The 22,603-nt window shown below is 37.5% G+C and overlaps 1 pseudogene; it reads left to right on the forward strand.

The window, feature by feature from the left end:
- The first annotated feature begins 262 nt into the window (after nt 1–262).
- On the forward strand, nt 263–21,640 carry LOC120165041 (annotated as a pseudogene).
- Nucleotides 21,641–22,603: the final 963 nt, after the last annotated feature.

The following is a 22,603-nucleotide window of genomic DNA, read 5'->3' on the forward strand; positions in this document are numbered from 1 at the left end:
ACATGCATGATATACATGTTCTTGTTGCTAATAATTATATGCATGACATTCATGTGCTTGCAAATAATGATTATAAGCATGATCTTTTACCTGTGTTGATGATAAAACTAAATACATTATTCAGGATAAGACAATTGTCGGATCAATACATAATGATGAGACTAATAGGATAGAACTACTTCATTGGATTAGAGGAATATCCTAGATTGGATCATTATTGTACCTACTACATAATGAACTTAGGGTTACTAAGATCACGAATATGATAGGACGGGTAAGGTAATTTGAGGAGAAAAGATATGGTATCCTTTAGACCTTAGGTAAGTATAATGAGCCGATATAATGAACCGATATAATGAACCGACTGATAATGATAAGACTATGAGAATGATTGATTAATGGCTTAAATTCATAAATGGCTGGCATGGTGACTTTATGAGACTCGTAAAATATAGTAGGGCCGAGGTGCATTCATTGGGCTTAATAGCTCACCTTTTTAATTATTACATCTACAAGTTCAGGTTTCGAGGATCACAATGGGACGACGATATCATCAGATGAGTCTTAGTGGGAGTATCAGAGTACAACGATGAGGACTTGAGTGGCTATGTAGAGATTATGATTTTATTTGAGTCTGTTGTAAATTGTTTATTTAAGTATTTTGGACAATGATGCATGAATGTGGAATTAGTAAAGTGATTCTATCATTGTTTTATCGAAGCCATTTCTATCTAAAGCACAATTCCAGTTTTCTGTTTTCTTTCTTTGTGCTCTTAAATATTTCTTTCATGCATTTCTAGGTGATTCCCAAGAAACTCTGGTATCCATGAAGGGGATTCGAATAATGCCTGTCATCGACAAACTGCTACGGTAAGTCTCCGGAAATATGGTCTGCATTTTTCTCACCCCCTCCTGTCCCAGCACCATTTTTATGTCATGTGAGATTGAGTGGATTTATCTTGACGCCTCGGCTGTGACTATGTTCACAAGAAACTCTCTGAAATTGCACGAGTACTCAAATTGCTTCTTTAGTTACGGAAAAGTTGATTAGCTGATGCCATTTTTGTATGGAAATCTGTCCGTACATTCTTTTGATTTCCAGGAAACGAAGATAAACAGAAGTGGGAGTGAAAAACAAAGGACTTCGACGGAATCTTTGAGAGCCTCTTTTTCGTCATCACGTTCATCTTCCTTCTCATCGCTGGAGTATAACAAGACGGCTCACCAAGAGGTCCCTTTCTCCGAAACTCCTCATGAGGAAATGGTCGTGGACCAACCTAGTTCTTCTCCGCATGTAGGATCTCAATGCATTGGCCTCCGAGATGCGGTCAAGGAGTCGATGTATAGAGAAGCTAGAGGACTATTGGTTCAAACAACAGCCAGGGAGGAAATTCCGGGTAGTATGGTGAAGCATAGAGATTCGCCGAGGACATTTCAGCTTCCTAAATCAGTGGATAGGTCTTATGGTGTCGGGATCAACGGAAAGCAAAATGTGCGTTATAAGTTGGAGTCTCTTAGAGTTCTTGCTAAACTTCGGGAAGCACCTTGGTACTACAAAAATGAAGCTAGGGAACTTCAAAGATCATCACATGAAGCAAAGGGTTCATGGAACTCAATTTCAAGGGACGATAACGCTCCTCAATTTTCTTATGATAGAAGAGAGGTTAATCATTTATCTTTCACGAGACACCTTCAAATCTGCACCAAAGCTTAAAGTTCTACCAAGACATTCTTTGGATAGTTGTGAAAGGTCAATGAGGGGTTCAAGTCATCTTATGAAAACTTTTCATGGTAGTGGCAATTTGGACGGCGGAGTTACTAACCCGCCCCAATCACCGGGACCCCAGAAGCGCCCTCCTAATGTTATAGCCAAGCTGATTGGCTTGGAGTCGTTTCCAAGTTCTTCCTCAGCCGGTGATGGTCAGTTAGGTGTTAGTAAAACCTGCTCGGTTGAAGATAACAATCCTTTCTTACGTTCAATAAGAGCAAGTGATCCAAGCAGGCCGACTGGAACTAACTCCACAAGAAGTTCATTGAAAGACCCAGCATCACCACGGTGGAAAAATCCTGATTTGATCATGAAACCTATTTCTAGTTCAAGGTTCCCGATTGAGCCAGCACCGCGGAAACATGTCCGTGGAAGTCGAGGCTCTCAGAAACAACCTCTGAAACATGTCAAAGTTCCGGTCAATAATCCAAATACTTTCCCAGTTTATAGTGAGATTGAGAACAATTTGAAAGATCTGGAGTTTAAACAATCTGGAAAGGATCTCAGAAATCTTAAACAGATAATAGAAGCAATGCAAGCAAAGGGACTCCTTGAGATCCAGAAAGAAGAACAAGCGGAAACCTTGGTGACTCAAAGAGACTACGAACCAAATGTACGAGCACTGGTCAGAATCCGAGAGGCCAGAAAAGTCCACAGAACACTCGCATCAACACCTCCTCTAAAGTGGATTTGGATGCTAATAGAACATACGAATCTCCTATTGTGATCATGAAACCTGCAAAACTTGTTGAGAAAATTGGTATTCATGCTTCGGAAGTAATCCCAATAGACGAATTTTCCAGTTTTCCCAAGGATCAAAGTGGGGGCCTGTAGATAACAAAAAAGGTTCATTAAATGGTCGAGCAACTCGAGATCGTACTGCCAGAGACAGTCTTAGCGATTCTGCTTTCAGCTCTACTGATAAGAGAGTACTGCACCAAAAGAAAGTACTGCAACTTCAGTAAAGAATTCTGGACAGGCAAGGCCGGTACTGCAGCCGAAAAAGCTTGAATCGGACAGGTGATCTAGTCCACCTAATGTACCACCTGATCCGAGCAAACCCAGAAGACAATACCACCGGCATTTGTCCGAGTCGGGTACCTCTGGTGGTAAACATAGACCAAAATCTCCCGACATGCTGCAGTGTGGTGACCAACGGAGTCAGGTAAGTACAGAATCGCGGATTTCTAGTCACCAAGGAGGCAACATTTCTCTGCAATCAGACATCAATATTACCTTGGAGTCAAAGTTAGATGCCGAAGCACCCAGTCATGAAAGATCTATCGTGATCATTGGTAGTCAAAGCCCATCCGTGAAGGCTCCGAAGTGTTCAATTTCCAGCATAATGCCAAAGGTGACATTTTATTTACAGTCTTTACAGTTCATTCAATTGTTTTTCTTTCCAGTTACCTTATATTACCATACATGATGAATGTTGAAAGTCAATGGCAGCAAATGGGGAAATGCACCGAATGCAATTTCAACAATTAGGCACCGAAAGTTGACAAAAGTATTAGAAAACAATTCCACCGATTTTCTTGTTGAAAATGTTCAAGAGTAAAATACTCAATTTAGTCCTTATATTTTTAGGGTATTTATAAGATTAGTCATTAAGCTTCAACTATAAATACCCTAACCCATTTAGCTTCAAAATCATCCCAAAACATTCTAGCTTTCTTCCAATACTAGAGAATTTAGAGAGTTTCTTGAGAGTTATTTTCTCCTTTTATCAAGAGAGAATTATCATTGTTTTCTCCTTGGTAGATCGAGAGAAGTTGTAATTCATATTTGCTCATAGTGAAATTCTTCTACCGTTACCTGTGGTTTTTACCCTATAGTATTTAGGGGTTTTCCACGTAAATTTTGTCTCTTTTATCTTTATTTTTATTTTCTCAAATTATCAGTTGTGATTTTGCTCTATTAGATAGTCGTCTTCCGCAACAATTGGTATCAGAGCCAGATTAGAGTGTGTAATATCTACTTATTGTCTTTGTGCTTGCCACCAAAAGGTGAATCCTCCAACATAAGAAAGTAAGAAGGTTTTACCCATTCTTTGAAGGTTCAGAGAACTATTCATGATAGTGAAATAGTGAGAGCTATCTGTAATAGAAGTTATGGCAACGAAATTTGATATTAAAAAATTTAATGGGAGAAATTTCTCATTGTGGAAATTGAAGATAAAGGATATCCTGAGGAAAGACGGTTGTCTAGCAGCTATCAGTGAAAGGTCGGTGGATTTCACTGATGACAACAAATGGATCGAGATGGACAGAAATGCTATGGCAAACTTTCATCTAGCATTAGCAAATAAAGTATTGTCAAGCATCGAGGAGAAGAAGACAGCTAAGGAGATCTGGGATCATCTCACAAAACTGTACGAGGCCACATCGCTTCACAATAAAATTTTACTTAAGAGAAAATTGTACACTATCCGTATGCCAGAATTTACTTCAGTGACGGAACACTTAAATACACTAAACACCTTATTTTCTCAGCTTACATCCTTAAGTTGTAACATAGGAGAACAAGAACGTGATGAACTTCTACTTCAAAGTCTACCGGATTCGTATGATCAACTCATCATCAACTTGACAAACAGTAATGTCACCAGTCTAGTCTTCAATGATGTTCCAGCTGCTGTTCTATAAGAAGAAAATCGGCGCAAGAAGAAGGAAGACATACTAGTAAATCTACAACAAGAAGAAGCGTTGACAACAATGAGAGGGAGGTCAACAGAACATGGCCAAAGCAGCATTCACAAGCATGGTAAGTCGAGGAGAAAGAAGAATTTAAAGTGTTGCAACTGTGGAAATAAGGGTCACTTGAAGAACGATTATTGGAGTCTAAATAAAAACTCTAATCCACAAGGCAATATCATAAACACTTCAGATGATGGAGATGTTCTATGCTGTTAATCATCAACCACCATGGAAGGTAGAAAACGATTTGCAGATATATGGCTCATTGATTCGGGAGCAATATATCACATGACCTCAAGAAGAGAATGGTTCATTTTGAACCTGTCTCAGGAAGATATGTGTATAGTTGCAATGATCATGCCTTAGAGATCGTTGGCGTTGGAACCATCAAGTTGAACATGTATGATGGAACAATTAAAGTTGTTTGAGATGTGCGGCACGTGAAAGGCCTAAAGAAAAATTTATTATCCTACGGATTGTTAGATAATAATGCAAGCAAGATTGAAACACATAGATGAATCATGAAGGTGTTCCGTGGAGCGCTTGTGGTGATGAAAGGCGAAAAGATAGCAGTAAACATGTACATGCTGAAGGGAGAGACTTTGCTAGAAGCAGAAGCCTCTGTTGCCTCATGTAGTTTAGATTCTACAATGCTATGGCATCAGAAACTTGGACACATGTCAGAACAAGGAATGAAAGTCCTTGTGGAGCAAAAGTTACTTCCAGGCTTAACAAAAGTATCACTTATTTTTTTTGAGCATTGCATAACAAGTAAGCAGCACCGGTTGAAATTCAACACATCAAATTCTAGAGGCAAAAGTGTTCTAGAATTGGTTCACTCTAACGTATGGCAAGCACCAGTTACATCCCTAGGCGGAGCAAAATATTTTGTCTCATTTATTGATGACTACTCCATGAGATGTTGGGTGTACCCTATTAAAAAGAAGTCAGATGTGTTTTCAACTTTCAAAAACTTCAAAGCGCGGGTGGAACTTGATTCTGGAAATAAGATCAACTGTTTCAGAACAGAGAATGGAGGAGAATACACAAGTGAAGAATTTGATGACTTTTGCAGAAAAGAAGGCATCAAAAGACAGTTCACAGTGGCAAACACTCCTCAAAAAAATGGAGAGGCAGAGCGGATGAACAGAACCTTGTTAGAAAGAACAAGAGCAATGTTGAGGGATGCATGCCTAGAAAAATCATTATGGGCAGAAACAATCAATACCGTCTGTTATTTGGTGAATCAAGCTCCATCAACTGCAATAGAGCTGAAGACACCAATGGAGATGTGGATTGGTAAACCAGCTGATTATTCAAACCTCCATGTATTTGGAAGTATTGTCTACGTGGTGTACAACTCCCAAGAAATTTCAAAGTTGGATCCAAAATCCAGGAAATGTAAATTCTTGGGGTATGCTGATGGAGTAAAGGGGTATCGCTTGTGGGATCCCATTGCCCGCAAAGTGATCATCAGCAGGGATGTTATCTTTGTAGAAGATAAACTACAAAGAAAATAAAACAATGATAGCGCTGAAAAGTCAGAGACTACACAGATACATGTAGAAAATGAGTTTGAACAAGGAGATTCTTCTGAAGTAGAACCAGCACATGATGAACAAGAACTAGAGAGTTCTGAAGCTCCAACAACTAGTCAATCATATCGTGTGAGAAGACGTCTCAATTGGCACTCATATTATGTTATAGAAGGTAATATTGCATACTGCCTTTTAACAGATGACGGTGAGTCATCAACATACCAGGAGGTAAGAAACAGCTCAGATGCTTCACTATGGATGATGGCGATGCAAGAAGAAATCGAAGCCCTTCATAAAAATAATACATGGGACCTTGTTCCACTACCACAAGGAAGGAAGCCAATTGGTAACAAATGGGTCTTCAAAATCAAGAGAAATGGTGACGATCAAGTTGAGAGGTATTGTGCAAGACTGGTGTTCGCGTGTTGTGAGTACTATAAAATATATTCAAATAATGTGCAAGTATACACAATCGCTCAAGTAATAAAGTGATGAGTGAGTATCGTCTCCACATGGATTGGAAGGATATTGAGTAAAGTTTATGCACTATTCTAAAGTAATTAAGTATAGCTAATGGTATTCACAAATGATTATGTTGAAGCAAATGAAATGTGTATGAGTAACAAAAGGAAATGTCATGGCAAAGGAAAATGGTAAAAAATAGTAAATAAATAGAAAATAAAATAAAAAAAAGATAATCCTCACGTGACAAGCTTTCAATGGAATGAATGGTAGGGATTGATCTAAGGATACTAAACTTATTTCTCAAGTATATTTAAGTTTTCTGGACTTCACTTACTCGACAGGGCTTTCCTAAAATGTTCTCACATGAACCTAACAGAATAGGATGCCAAGGCATCTGCTCTCACTCAACGATGTTGGAAAGCCTAACCTATTGATAAAGACACCCTTTTTAGTCATTGAAATCCTATCCTAGTCTCTTTCGAGATCTAAGGGATTAGGTTATAATATTCCTAGGCCGGTTCAAATCCCCTTGAAAATACCATAACCCATTGCTTATGAGGATCATATCTTGAGTTTCTTCCGAATACTTACAAATATTTTTAGCTTAGGATTCTTCCGAACACCTAACCTTCATCTAAGAAATGGACATTTACATGCCTCTTACAAGCCTAGATGGTGAAGCATTCACAAGCAAAGCAAATAAAGAACCAAAATAAACTTAAATATACCATTAAAAATAAAGTTTAAACATCCATTAAACCAACCACCACCAAATAAGTTAGTTCATGGTAGGGTTCAAAATATTCATAGAAAAATCCATAAAATATTCGTTCCAACAACCCACAAATAAAATAAATAAAAATAACAGCAAAGGGAAGTGAGAAAGATCCTTCGACGCGCGTCACCGGAGGTCTCCTCGGCCACCACGAACCGCCTTAGCTTGCTAGCTCCTCTCGGCGCCTAGCTCGCCACTCCTTGAAGCTTTATCAATGGAGGAAAACCCAAGGAAGAAGAAAGGAAAAGGGAAAATAAAAATGTGATTTTTATGCTACAATATGCGTCTCATTTCTTCCACACACTCTCTTTCTTGTGAGGTGTAATATATAATAAAAATATCTAGGGGTAATGATGATGTTGTTGGGATATTGTTGGGTGCAAAATACCCCTCATACCCCTAGAATCACATGTTGTGCATGAACCTTATCCTCCAAGTGTCAGTGGTCCCCTAGCAGGTTGTTACAACCATCATTTCACGTGAAGAGCCAGTTGTCCACGTACAGCTGTATATTTTTGTCGTTTTCTGCGCCAAAAATGCCGAGGCATTTCAATCTGCTTCAGCGTGTAATGCCGAGACATTACTTCCCAGCTCGCCTATTTTGCTTGTTGTTTCATGCACATCACTAAAAACCACACCTTCCTCCTCATATAGCACCTTAATAAAATAAAATAACACAACCACCACAAATGCAATTACATGCAGCTACATACATCTAAAATGACTTATATGTACCCTTAAACAAACAATAACTTAAGTCAAAAAGGCCTTAAAAGTAGTCTTTTTATAGAGTTATCACACCCCCAAACTTGAGCTATTGCTTGTCCTCAAGCAATGGATAACAATTAACATAATCAAAATGTCATGGCAATTTCAACAGTAGGACAACAAGACAAAAATTGAATTTCAACCCTCAGAAAATTCGACTTCTACATGCTAGACATATCAAGAATTCAAGTACTTTTCCAAAGGTCAAGATTCTTTATGGTGTTGTGTGTGTGATTTATTGTATCTAATCTATACTTAACGAATTTAGGCAATTTCTAATTGAGTTCCCTAGTTTTGCCACGGCATTAACTCATTCAATAAGCACATTTATACTCCCTTTTCACTTACTACACTTTTTTTTTCTTATTTTTTTTACTTTTTTTTTACACTGCTACGAAGGGAGTCAGCTCATCACACCTACCATCCCACACTCTAGGTGAAAGGGAGCATACCTTCCACCCCCAAGCTAGTCAGACAGAGTCATCCCGTGACTACTTTCATTCACTCGTATGCACGTGGCTGCCATTTATTAAAGAGAGTTCCAGGCAATGCCACGGCAAAGAGGAGTGTCCCTCTATAGCTATGCCGAAGCATTTATTAACGATTAAACAAAATTCAGAGATAAGGGAGTTTTTTTTAATTGATTTATCATTTAAGCATAATACCATATTTTAATGCCAAGGCTAACCAGAGTTCTTTCATAAAAATTCCGTAAGTTCATTAAGTATAGAGAACATACAAATCATGTAATAATAATTCACAAAGCATCAAGCCCTAGAGTCAGTTCTATCATTCTCAATAGTCATTTACATTCAATTTCTAGCCTAAAAAGTTCATCTTCATCAGGTATCATCAAAACATTTCCATCTAACTGTCCTACCATTTACTGATGCCATGGCATAACATTATGTTAATATTATCATGCACATGTTCTACAAAGAACACTACCTCCCCCAAACTTGAGAGAAGCATTATCCTCAATGCTGAATAAAAACTAAGTTAAACTAGGCTACATGCTATGTGATGCGATGCAATTCCATGCAAGGTACCTTGTCTTCCTGAGATGGTGGTGGAGTCGCGTTGGCAGTGCTAGTAGTATTGCGTCTGGTGCACTTCCTCAGTGATGTGGGGCTTTTGTCAGGATCAGAACTAGGTTCAGCAGTTGGTGTGCTAGGGCCTTCAGTGTTCTTAGATGTTGAGGTCTCTATACGCCCAACAGATGACTTCAGACGTCATCTAGTCCATGCTGACTGGGTTAGCATCCTCTGGCTTGGGTGTATTGTCTTGCTGAGTGACATTTACAAATGTCGTGGCATCCTCAAATGATGGCAAGATCTTGTCCAGAATGACTAGAAGATTATAAGCCCAATGTGGGAGCATCTCCTTGTGAACAGGTGCCACGACTGCGTCTTGTTAGAGCATCAATTGCATCTAGCTTTGTCGTGGCATATTGGTTTGCAGCAGCCTGTGAAGTTCCCTCATGAGATTTCATCATATTCATCCTTCAAAACACCCTTTGTCCTAAAAAAATAATATTAAAATTAAAACTAAAAAAATAAAACAAATAAAAATAAACAAACAAACACTCACGACAAAATAAAACTTCTAAAACATAAATTAAAAAGGGTTCAAGTGTAACACCCCAAACCGATGCGGGTAGCCCGATCCGATTCGGGAAGTCACATTAGGGCCACCGGAGCGACCCACCGTAAAAATAGCGGAAATTTTAAAACTTTTTATCAGAACATGTAAACTTATAAAATCATTTATCACTATTTAAAAATAAAACAGATTTCCAAACTCGTATATAAATCAAAATACAATTACATGCCCCCTAATCATAAGTACCATACTCTGCAACCACACCGGAAGAACTCCCTTACTGAAGTCGATAGATGCACTGGTACAATTGTTTTAACCTGAAAAGGTGAGTAATAGAGTGAGCTTTGGAAAGCTCAGTAATACAGAACTACCAGATGATGCTACATGACATGTAGATAAATGGAAAGCCATATAATTTCCTTATTGAATCATATGTATACCAGCTTGCAGAATAATTTGGGGTTCCCTTAGAAGTTCATCGAGTAGAAGCCATGAATCTCAGTTCATAAGAAACCTTTCAAAGTATGACATTTTCAGGAGATCGAATAGGATGTCTAGTGTGTTCCAACAGTATAATAAAATCATAATAGGTACAAATCATAGTCCAGTAAATCTCACAATTTCGTAAAAGAGTTTAACTTTTGAAAATCATAGTTTAAACCCTTTTCTGGTACACCATCAGTAGTTCCCAAAATTATTTTCCATATAGCTTACTTTATGCACATAGCAAAAAGAAAGCCGACTTAAGGATAAGCTATGAAGCTTGTATCCTTAAGCCCAAGTCAATAAGTCCATATAGCTTACCCTAAGCACACAGCAAAGGAAAGCCGACCTAATGAAACATCTTGGGGCCCTCAAGAGTCATATTAGGCCCATTTAGCTTGATCAGAGCTATTCCATCGTAATTCAATTCCAAAATTCAATTGCACCGTGACATAAATTCCATAAATCCAAAAACATGGTAATCATATACCATTTCAAAACAAAAATTAGATAGCAGCCATATTCCATAAATTGTCACATTAAATTGGTGCATCCATAAAACAATAACCAATGAATTCGGTGTACCACATATTAAAACCAATAAAACAGTTCAGTAATAAGTAGGGAACACACTAGAGAATCCAGTATTTCCAGAGGCCATTGTAGTTATCATTTTGGATAACATGAAACTTATGAAATTTGATCGAATTCCTGGAACAAGGTCCTATTGAGGAGAATCGATTACTAACCGATCTAGCCAGACATTTAATGTTGATACATTAGAATCCCACTATATTTTCGTGTGCTTTAGGAAAACGTTCAGGAACCTTTATACATAATAATTCTAAATTCAGATTTACTGCGAGTGATTCCATTACCCAAACAATCAGGGGTATTCAGGAATATACTTTAAATTCATAGGATTTCAGCCCAATTGAACCAAATGAGATATTCAGAATCTTTTCCATCTGCGTTACTTGTTTTTTTTTCCAAACATGACCGAAGTGATTTTAGATGAAATATAGAATCGAAGATTCAAGTCATTTACAATCTACGACTATCGATCATATTATCAAACAACTCGAGTTACACAACTCTCAAACTGATGCATGTCAACAAGTCAATTCATTATCCTTCCAGTGTATTCACTCTTTAATACCATAGTGCAGATCCATATATCATCCCCATAATCATCACTGAATAAATCTTCCAACGGTCTTTATTTCATTTCCACGTTTCAACAATATCAGGAAATACTGACGTACTTGATCCATGGCTCATAACTCATAATGACAATTCATCATGTAAGTTCAATAGTGTTTCCAAACTCATCAAATCACCTATTTAATCCTTACTCATTGATGTTACTTAGTTCGTTTGGTAAGCAAGTCTATCCCGATTACTTTAAAGTTTTCCAGAATAATTCAGACGTTTCTGAATTTCAAATACACGTTGTACTACATTTCATTTCAATTTATTCATATAATAAAGTCATTCTGGTATTCGTGATTGATTTGACTAACGACTACCCACTTATTAGTACTGTATGCGCTCTAGAGTTGAGCTGCACCAAGTACTTCCAGAATTATCATCGATCCAAATTTGAGAAGATGAACAAACATTCAAGTGATACTTATATCATTCAGGTAATGATATAGTACTAACGTTGGTTAATCACTTAAGTTGCGTTTCACAACTTTTACTGGTAGCACAACATCCATGTTTATTTGGATTTCTTAATTAATCCAAGACATTTACTTATTCTAGGTCATAAGGGCATTTTGGTCATTTTGGTGCTTAACATTTTTTTCTATTCATTTCAAAGCTTGAGTATATCCATTCATTCCTGAGCTTGGTGACATTCTTGAGTTATTTCCATTCCAGGGGTAATTTGGTCATTTTATAATTCTAGAATATTTCAATCATTTTCTTCCATCTGGTCTTATTATTTAATTCAATCTTATCATTTACTTCAGTCCTTTCGAACAATTCTGTCAGCAGAATACCTCCAATAAATTACTCTTCAAGTATTTACTCCTTATTCGAATATTTTCGGGTCAAGTGTCTTCTCAGATTTTACAAACGGAATATTATAAATTTTTCTGTACAAAGACAGGATCTTAACAATTAAATTCGTACTTAATTGAGTTAAGTACAAATCCTCAAAGTACTCTCTCATTCAGGGTCAATTCAGACTATTTTATCTCTCAAGGGCATTTTCGTAATTTCTTAACCAAATAATTTCAATATTAGCACTTAACGAAAATAATTATAATTTAGAGATCCTATGATCAATTGCTTTCCCGAACATTCTTTGATTTTGAAATGATTCCTTCACAAACTCTCATAGGATTAAAACCGGTTATCCATAATTTCCAAATAAAACTAACATTTCTTATGCACATCAGTAGTTATATCGGATCAATATGTCTTTTCAGAGTTATTAACCAACTTCCATGGGCAATTCTTATCATTTTCCAACATAAGGGTAATTTCGTAATTTTACCATATCGGAGTATTCTCATAATTTTTCATCCAAGTATCTTTAACATTTAACCCTTGATGATATAAAATATAAGTTACAAATCTAGAGCTGATTTCTTTATCACCAATCACAAACTTGTAATTTAATTCTAACAATTATCAATCTCTTATCTTAGTCATTCGATCCGTATTCAGTTACAGAATTTCTACCACATTCATATCGAGTGAATAAATTATTCAACTCCACAAAAGTGACCAACATTATCTTATTCATGAATTTACCAATATCAACATGTTCCATAAAGCATAAAGAGGTAGTAAAGTATTACCTCGATTTCCGTTCAATACCGATCGACCATAAAAATTCCATTCGAATGCCTTTGATCTTCAATTCAACTTCAAATAATTCCTCAGATAATATCAACATAAATTATATCAGAAACGGAGCTTAATTGCGATAAACGGATCAAATCGGGTGATAAATCAGTGAAAGACGGCTTACCGGGTTCGAATTTGGCGAAACGGACTTCGGATTCGGATTCAGGACGTCGAAAGCATAAAATGTGACTTTTCAGAAATTTGGAATTTTCAGTCAAAATCAAAGTCAACGGGTTTGACCGGATATTTCGAGGCCTTCGGGTTATAATTTCGAAAAATGAACAGCGGAATCGGATTTGGAACGTCGAAAAATGTCAGGATAGGTATACTTGGTCGAAGTCAAAGGTCGTTTAATACCCGGTCAAAGCCAGTCAAAGTTTTAGTCAATAGTGGTCAACGACGGTCAACGGGTCAACGGGTCGGGTAAACGGGTCGGGTCGGGTAAACGGGTCGGGTTGTGACCGGCCAACTATGCACCAAAACCGGTCATTTTTTCTTCCCCACGCGCAGTGGCGGCGCGTGGGGGCGCGTGAACAGTGCTAAAATCCCGGAAAAATTTCTAAAAATTATTTTGAGCGATTTCGAGATACTTACAAAGCTCGGTTCATAAATTTGAACGGCGGAGAGCTCGATTTCAACAAATCGGAAACTTTGACCGCTTCACCTCCTCACGCGCCGCCGTCGACGAAGACCAAGGATGACACCGGCAAACTCGGAACGATGCAACGAACACGATGGTGCGGGAGGTGTCGTAAACAGATGACCCGATTGTCGTGAATCTATGAAAAACCAACTAAAACTGAGTTATTACCGACGATACTTCCGACTGAAATTCACGACGAACGGCGATGATTCACGACGAAAGGTTTGAGGGGTTTTGTTCCTCGATTGACAACGAACACGATGGTGGTTTCGGCTCGTCGTTTGGAGGTCGGACGGCGAGTAGATCGGAGTTGGAAGTTGGGTTATTGGAGAAGGGAAATCTGGAAAATATGAAACCTGCGCACGGGGAGGAGCTTATAATTCATCATATATAAGAAATGGTTAAATCATGGGTTTAGCCACTGAATTTCCTGCACTTTATAAAACGGTCTGCCAACTTTAAAACTTTACAATTTAATCCCCAATGTTTCTTTCAAAATATCAATTAAATTCGCCACTTTATAATTTCTTAATTTTAGCCCCTAAATTGGGGTGTTACATCAAGGGATGCAAACTCCAAAATATCATGAATTTTTATGGCATTTTTGTCGCGTTCGATTGGAGCAACAGTATAAACCAAAATGCTCCACATATATAACAACGCCACCTTTAGTGTAAGTCGATAGAACCCGATTTGTAGGACCTTTGCAATAGTCCTCTCTTTTTTCTCCTCGTTGCCGTGTCATCTTTTAATTGCTTGGGCAGCAAATTCGTTCAAGAAGTAGGGGTCATCATCCTGCATCAATCTGTTCTTGCCCTGGCTATTCAAGTAGGGAAGCAAAACACCACTAACGAGAAAATTGACAATGTCAGCGTACCACGACAATGCCGTGGAAAATAATAATTTCTCATCAGGGAATTGTTTCTCCATTTTATTCCTTAGTTCTTTCACAATTTCTAGCCTAGAAAAATGGGCAACTAATTGGGTTTGAGTAAATTCAATGAAATCCTCAGGTTCAGATTTCGTACCTGGTCTAGCTATAAGTAAGCTAGACTGGCCCGTCTCCTTTGAAATATCCTTATGCTCATCTTTGTCTTCTTCATCAAGCTTCAAGTAATCACCAGTGCATGCAAAATTGTCGTGGCATGATTCTGCAGATTCCCTTTGGTCATCAACTCCTGCTAGTGGGGGTTTTTCCTTTACCGTGGCATTATTTTGCATATCATCATTGGGTTTACTCATTGAACCTTCAACTTTGTTCTCCAACGAATGTAAGTCCTCTTGCAATTGAGACTCTTCATGCACAATCACATAGCTAGGTTCTTCGAGTGTTTTCCCCCCAAACTTAGCATCTTTGTAGATATAGGTGCCACTCCCTGAGGTGAATGTACTAAATTGCTCACTGCCTTTAGCCTTAGTGATTTCAGTATCACTAGGCAATCTGTCTGGTTGGTATTCTTGTAATGCCATGGCAATTTGATCCACTTGCATTTCCAAAGCTCTCAAAGAAAAACTATGACTTTGCAACCATGCCCCTTGACTTTGTAATAATTCTTCTTGACTCTTAATAGATGCATCGTGATCTTGTAATAAAGCCTTTGTAGTTGCCATAAAGTCTTGCATAGTGGCCTCTAGAGAACTTGTATTAAGTGAAGATGTTGTCCCTTGATTATGCCATGGCATATTCGTTTGAAAGGCTGGGGGCTCATCTATATACTGCTGCTGAGCGAGATGACTGACATTACAAGCTCCTTGATTTTCCCATGAGAAATTGGGATGCTGACTCCATCCATTGAAGCTTCCCACATAGTTGATGGACTTTTGATTGCTCAGGCATTCACATTCATGATGATTGCCTTGGCATAACAGACATGCCAAGCTATCAACCTTCACTTCTTTCACCTCCTTAGAATTTTGCAAATTCTTCAACATATTGGTGATGGTAGAGAGTTGGGCCGACACTGAATCTTCAGCTTCCAACTTCAATGTCCCAGATGCCTTCCTTATAGTTTCAAACCTTGAAGAGGGAAATTGGTAATCATGGTTAGCAATTCGATCAAGAATGCCAAAAGCCTCTTCAGGTGATTTGTCAAGCAAAGTGCCATTTGTCCAGGCATTTAGCATCATCCTCGTGGGTGCATTGGCTCCATTGTAGAACATCACCACTTGAGTCCAGTCGTGGAATCCATGGTTGGTACATTTGCGAAGCAATTCTTTGTAGCGATCCCAACACTCATACATTGACTCGTCATCAGCTTGGTGAAAAGATGCTATGGCATTCCTAAGATGGTTGTTCATATTCGGTGGATTATGCCGTAGGAATTTTTTTTTTTTGCACAATTCAGTCCAAGACCTTATAGAGCCGGAAGGTAATCCATTGAACCATGCCCTGGCATCATCTTTCAAAGAATATGGAAATAACTTCAATTTCAGCACATCTTCATGCACACCTTCTTGTCGAAATGAGTCATAGACCTCCAAAAATTCTCGAACATGTTGCCTTGCATCCTCATGAGGAGGACCACCAAACTTTCCAATCAAGTCCAACATGTCGAACATAACCGGTTTGAGCTCGAATTGGGTTGCCTGAATCTTGGGAGCTATAATAGCAGGTTTTAGGTCATCCAAGGTGGGAGCTAAGTAATCTCTAATAGTTTGTGGTCGAGCAACATTCCTAGCATTTGGAATTGTCGTGGCATTTAGAACTGCAGGATCCTTCACTTGATTTTGAACAACATGAGCCTCAGGTTCTATATAAAATAATGGTTCTTTGGGTCTTTTTACGTGTCATGCGAAAACATAACACCTGAAAAAAGGTAAACACAAAAACAAGTAACTATGTACAACGAAAATAAATAAAACGGTGCAACAACTAAACTTAACATCATCAATTGTCAATCCCCGGCAACGGCGCCAAAAACTTGTTCGCGTGTTGTGAGTACTATAAAATATACGCAAATAATGTGCAAGTATACACAATCACTCAAGTAATAAAGTGATGAGTGAGTATCATCTCCACATGGATTGGAAGGATATTGAGTAAAGTTTATACACTATTCTAAAGTAATTAAGTATAGCTAATGGTATTCACAAATGATTATGTTGAAGCAAATGAAATGTGTATGAGTAACAAAAGGAAATGTCATGGCAAAGGAAAATGGTAAAAAACAGTAAATAAATAGAAAATAAAATAAAAAGAAGATAATCCTCACGTGACAAGATTTCAATGGAATGAATGGTAGGGATTGATCTAAGGATGCTAAACTTATTTCTCAAGTATATTTAAGTTTTCTGGACTTCACTTACTCGACAGGGCTTTCCTAAAATGTTCTCACAGGAACCTAACAGAATATCAACGATGTTGGACAGCCTAACCTATTGATAAAGTCACCCTTTTTAGTCGTTGAAATCCTATCCTAGTCTCTTCCGAGATCTAAGGGATTAGGTTATAATATTCCTAGGCCGGTTCAAAGCCCCTTGAAAATACCATAACCCATTGCTTATGAGGATCTTATCTTGAGTTTCTTCCGAATACTTACAAGTATTTTTAGCTTAGGATTCTTCCGAACACCTAACCTTCATCTAAGAAATGGACATTTCCATGCCTCTTACAAGCCTAGATGGTGAAGCATTCACAAGCAAAGCAAATAAAGAACCAAAATAAACTTAAATATACCATTAAAAATAAAGTTTAAACATCCATTAAACCAACCACCACCAAATAAGTTAGTTCATGGTAGGGTTCGAAATATTCATAGAAAATCCATAAAATATTCGTTCCAACAACCCACAAATAAAATAAATAAAAATAACAGCAAAGGGAAGTGAGAAAGAGCCTTCGACGCGCGCCACCGGAGGTCTCCTCAGCCACCATGAATCGCCTTAGCTTGCTAGCTCCTCTCGGCGCCTAGCTCGCCACTCCTTGAAGCTTTATCAATGGAGGAAAACCCAAGGAAGAAGAAAGGAAAAGGGAAAATAAAAATGTGATTTTTATGCTACAATATACGTCTCCTTTCTTCCACACACTCTCTCTCTTGTGAGGTGTAATATATAATAAAAATATCTAGGGGTAATGATGATGTTGTTGGGATATTGTTGGGTGCAAAATACCCCTCATACCCCTAGAATCACATGTTGTGCATGAACCTTATCCTCCAGGTGTCAGTGGTCCCCTAGCAGGTTGTTACAACCATCATTTCACGTGCAGAGCCAGCTGTCCACGTACAGCTGTATATTTTTGTCGTTTTCTACGCCAGAAATGTCGAGGAATTTCAATCTGCTTCAGCGTGTGATACCGCGATATTACTTCCCAGCTCGCCTATTTTGCTTGTTGTTTCCTGCACATCACTAAAAACCACACCTTCCTCCTCATATAGCACCTTAATAAAATAAAATAACACAACCACCACAAATGCAATTACATGCAGCTACATACATCTAAAATGACTTATATGTACCCTTAAACAAACAATAACTTAAGTCAAAAAGGCCTTAAAAGTAGTCTTTTTACAGAGTTATCAACTGGTGGTCAAAGAATATGCTCAAAAACAAGGTATTGATTTTAATGAAATCTTTTCTCTTGTGGTTCAACTAACAACAGTTCGAGTAGTCTTGGCAATGTTTTCTATATTGAACTTACATCTAGAGCATCTAGATGTTAAAACAACTTTTCTTCATGGAAATCTTGAAGAAGAGATTTACATGCTCCAGCCTGAAGGTTTTGAAGAAGACGAAAAGAAGAACTTGGTTTGCATGTTAAACAAATCTCTGTACGGTCTAAAGCAGGCGCTGAGGTGTTGGTATAAGAAATTTGATTCCTTCATTATGTGCCTTGGATACAACAGACTTAATGCAGACCCTTATGCTTATTTCAAGAGATCTGGTGATAACAATTTTGTTATATTATTGTTGTATGTGGATGACATGTTGGTTGCAGGACCCAACAAAGATCATATTGAAGAATTGAAGGCACAACTGGCTAGGGAATTTGAAATGAAGGACTTGGGATCAGCAAACAAGATTCTAGGGATGCAAATTCACCGAGACAGAAGCAATTGGAAGATTTGGCTTTCACAAAAGAATTACTTGAAGAAGATCTTTTCAAGATTCAACATGCAAGATTATAAGTCAATTTATACCCCTCTTCCTATTAACTTCAAATTATCCTCCAGTATGAGTCCTAGCAGTGAAGAAGAGAGGATGGAGATGTTTCGAGTACCGTATGCATCGGCAATGGGAAGTTTAATGTTTGCTATGATATGCACATGACCAGACATTGCACAAGAAGTGGGAGTGGTTAGTCGGTACATGGCGAATCTAGGCAAAGAGCATTGGAATATAGTAAAGAGGATCCTGAGATACATCAAAGGGACCTCAAATGTTGCATTATGTTATGAAGGATCAAACTTACTAATCAATGGGTATGTAGATTATGGCTATGCAGGGGATTTGGATAAAAGCAAATCTACTACAGGATATGTGTTCAAAGTTGCTGGTGGAGCTATAAGCTGGGTTTCAAAATTAATGTCAGTTGTTGCTACATCCACAACAGAGGCAGAATATGTAGCAGTTACACAAGCCAGTAAAGAAGCAATTTGGTTGAAAATGCTATTGGAGGAGCTTGGGCACAATCAAGAGTATATATCTCTGTTTTGTGACAGTCAAAGCGCCTTGCATTTAGCAAGGAATCCAACATTTCATTCAAGGACAAAAAACATACGAGTTCAGTACCATTTCATTCGTGAAAAGGTGGAAGAAGGAACGGTAGATATGCAGAAGATCCATACCAAAGACAACATAGCAGATTTCATGATTAAGGCGATCAACGCTGATAAATTTACTTAGTGTCGATCCTCTTGTGGTCTGTTAGAGACATAAGCAACATGAAGGTACAAGGTAGAAAGAATGGTGTGAATATATGATTGTTTCAATCAACTCTTCAAGTGGGAGATTGTTGAAAGTCAATGGCAGCAAATGTGGAAATGCACCGAATGCAATTTCAACAATTAGGCACCGAAAGTTGACAAAAGTATTAGAAAACAATTCCACCGATTTTCTTGTTGAAAATGTACAAGGGTAAAATACTCAATTTAGTCCTTGTATTTTTAGGGTATTTACAAGATTAGTCCTTAAGCTTCAACTATAAATACCCTAACCCATTTAGCTTCAAAACCATCCCAAAGCATTCTAGCTTTCTTCCAATACTAGAGAATTTAGAGAGTTTCTTGAGAGTTGTTTTCTCCTTTTATCAAGAGAGAATTATCATTGTTTTCTCCTTGGTAGATCGAGAGAAGTTGTAATTCCTATTTTCTCACAGTGAAATTCTTCTACCGTTGCCCGTGGTTTTTACCCTATATTATTTAGGGGTTTTCCACGTAAATTTTGTGTCTCTTTTATCTTCATTTTTATTTTCTCAAATTATCAGTTGTGATTTTGCTCTATTAGTTAGCTGTCTACCGCAACAATGAAATCAACATTGAGTACTGTTGAGGATGAATCGATAGAAGAACCTGCCATGGTTTCTCCGGAACATCCAAGTCCGGTTTCCGTCCTTGACACCTCGATTTATAGAGATGATGAATCATCTCCAGTAAAGCAGATATCAAACACTTATGAAGGTAATAATTCTGCTTCCTAAGATACTTGATTTGGACATATAAACTGTTGTGAATTAGATGAAGATGCAAATGCTGCTCGGTTTATCCATTCAATGCATTTTTTTTTTCATTATCGAACATTTTTTCGCATACCAATATAAACTTTTAAAGTAATTCATAAAAGCAACACATACTAGTTGTCATTGTACTCGGATTAACAAGTATGGTAGCCGTCATCATTTCATTGTGGTCGCCACCATAGCTATTGTTGTAAATATAGTGAAATTCCGAATGCTTTTTGAGCATTTATACCCCTTCTGGACCGCATCATCCCGAAAGAGTCAAACAATTGTGACAAAGGGATCAATGAAATTAAAATCTCTCTCGACTATGCATTGTATCAGGTAATGGTGCTGAAGGTTTGAACAAAGATCACAATGATGAGCAATGGAACCCTGCAGACAAGTGCACGGCTAACAACGTTGAGTCTGGTCTTACATCCGAGATTAATCGCAAGAAACTACAGAACATCGAGCATTTGGTCCAAAAACTTAGAAAACTGAACTCCGAACACGATGAAGCCGGTACAGATTACATTGCCTCTCTTTAAGGAAACACGAATCCCGATCACAGATATATTTCTGAAATATTATTAGCCTCTGGTGTTCTACTGAAAGATCTCTGTTCTGGCTTGACAACATTTCAGCTTCATCCATTAGGCCATCCCATCAACCCTGAGCTATTTTTACTTTTGGAGCAAACCAAATCAAGCTCTCTGTTATTGAAAGAAGAGAGTAAAACCAGAAATGTTTCCCATTCAAAGCCGGACCATGAGAAATTCCATCGAAAGCTTATATTTGATTCTGTTAATGAAATTCTAGTGGGAAAGTTGGCTCTATTTGGAGCATTTCCAGAGGCTAGGATAATATTGAGCAAGTTGGCAAAGCAGTCCCTCACTACACATCAGCTTCTAAAAGTACTGTGTTTTGAGATCGAGCCGCTTCAATGCAGGAAAGCAAAGTGTGAACTGGAGGAAAATGAGGATGGTCTGAAAAGCATATTGTGGGAAGAAATAAAGAATCGATTGGAGAATTGGACAGATTTTAATGGTGAGATTTCCGGGATGGTGCTCGATGTTGAAAGATTGGTCTTTAAAGATTTAGTTAACGAGATTGTGATTGGCGAAGAAGGTAGCTTAAGAGCCAAGCAGAGCAGGCGGTGGCGGCAGCTGTTTTCCAAGTAAACTATGTGCAAATGCCTTGTAATTCTTCTTCATTCACCTTTTTCTTTTCTTTTTCTCTCATGAAAGCATAATATAATAATTCGTGGATAAGAATTAAGGCAGTGGTGTTTATATCATACTCTCAGATTATGACAACATTCATATTTGTATGAAAGCCCTTTGTATATGAACTAATTTTATATGCTAATTGTCTCCTCATGCTCTATGTTTTGTGCTGTCTTGTAATATTAACTACAGTTGCCAATCAAGTGTATATGCGTGCGTATTCGACCGTTCAAAATTTTTGTACGCGTATGCGTATTCGTACTAAACATGTGTTAATCGTATAAATACAGGGCAGTGTACACTCAATCTGCAATATGCAGGATTCGGATAAGTTTAATCATGCTTTCAGTTCCTATACTCTTTTTACATCGCTTTCAGTTTGAGGAATTTAAGCTCGACAGAAAAATTAAGGTCTAATTGGTAATACTATTAGTGGACTTAGGTAAGGTTAAATATACGTGATATTTTATTAAATGTTATCAATTGCATTTTAATTTTTGAATTAGAATGGATCTAAATCTCTGAACTTTAAAGAAGATTTAAGAGCATGATATGGAAAATAATATACTTATAAAAATCATAATATATTAATCGGGCGTCATCTGCCGGGGGCTTTTGTTCCAAGTTCTGGTTTTTTTAATTGAAATAAAAAGGTTTTGGGCTTAGGTTGGGACATATTTAACACATTCAGCCCGTACGAAATATCCCAATATTGAAAATCCAAAAAAATCATTATTATTTAAAAGTTCGAAGCCTTGCGAATTAATGGGCATAAACTAGTATTTGTTAAAATTGTTTTTAAAAAATATTATTTACTAAGTTTGGTTTGGGTTACTAATATACTTATTAATCTCCTTATATTTTTAAATAAAAAATCATTAAGTATCTAAAATTTGAATTCTTTCACATCTTTTTCATTGCATTTCCATTCAAAATTTAGATTTTATCATAAATTAAACCATATATATATATATCAAGCGTAATAAATAATTTAATAAAAATATAATTAAAAATTTGTAAAGCAAACTGCTTAAAAATTTATTTTATATACTCATTATTTTAGATTAAATATTAAATATAGTTCAATATAATAGAGGAAAAAGAACGAATTAAGAA

The sequence above is a fragment of the Hibiscus syriacus genome, unplaced genomic scaffold, assembly GCF_006381635.1.
Source record: "Hibiscus syriacus cultivar Baekdansim isolate YM2019G1 unplaced genomic scaffold, ASM638163v2 tig00111566_pilon, whole genome shotgun sequence".
Taxonomy (NCBI): domain Eukaryota; kingdom Viridiplantae; phylum Streptophyta; class Magnoliopsida; order Malvales; family Malvaceae; genus Hibiscus; species Hibiscus syriacus.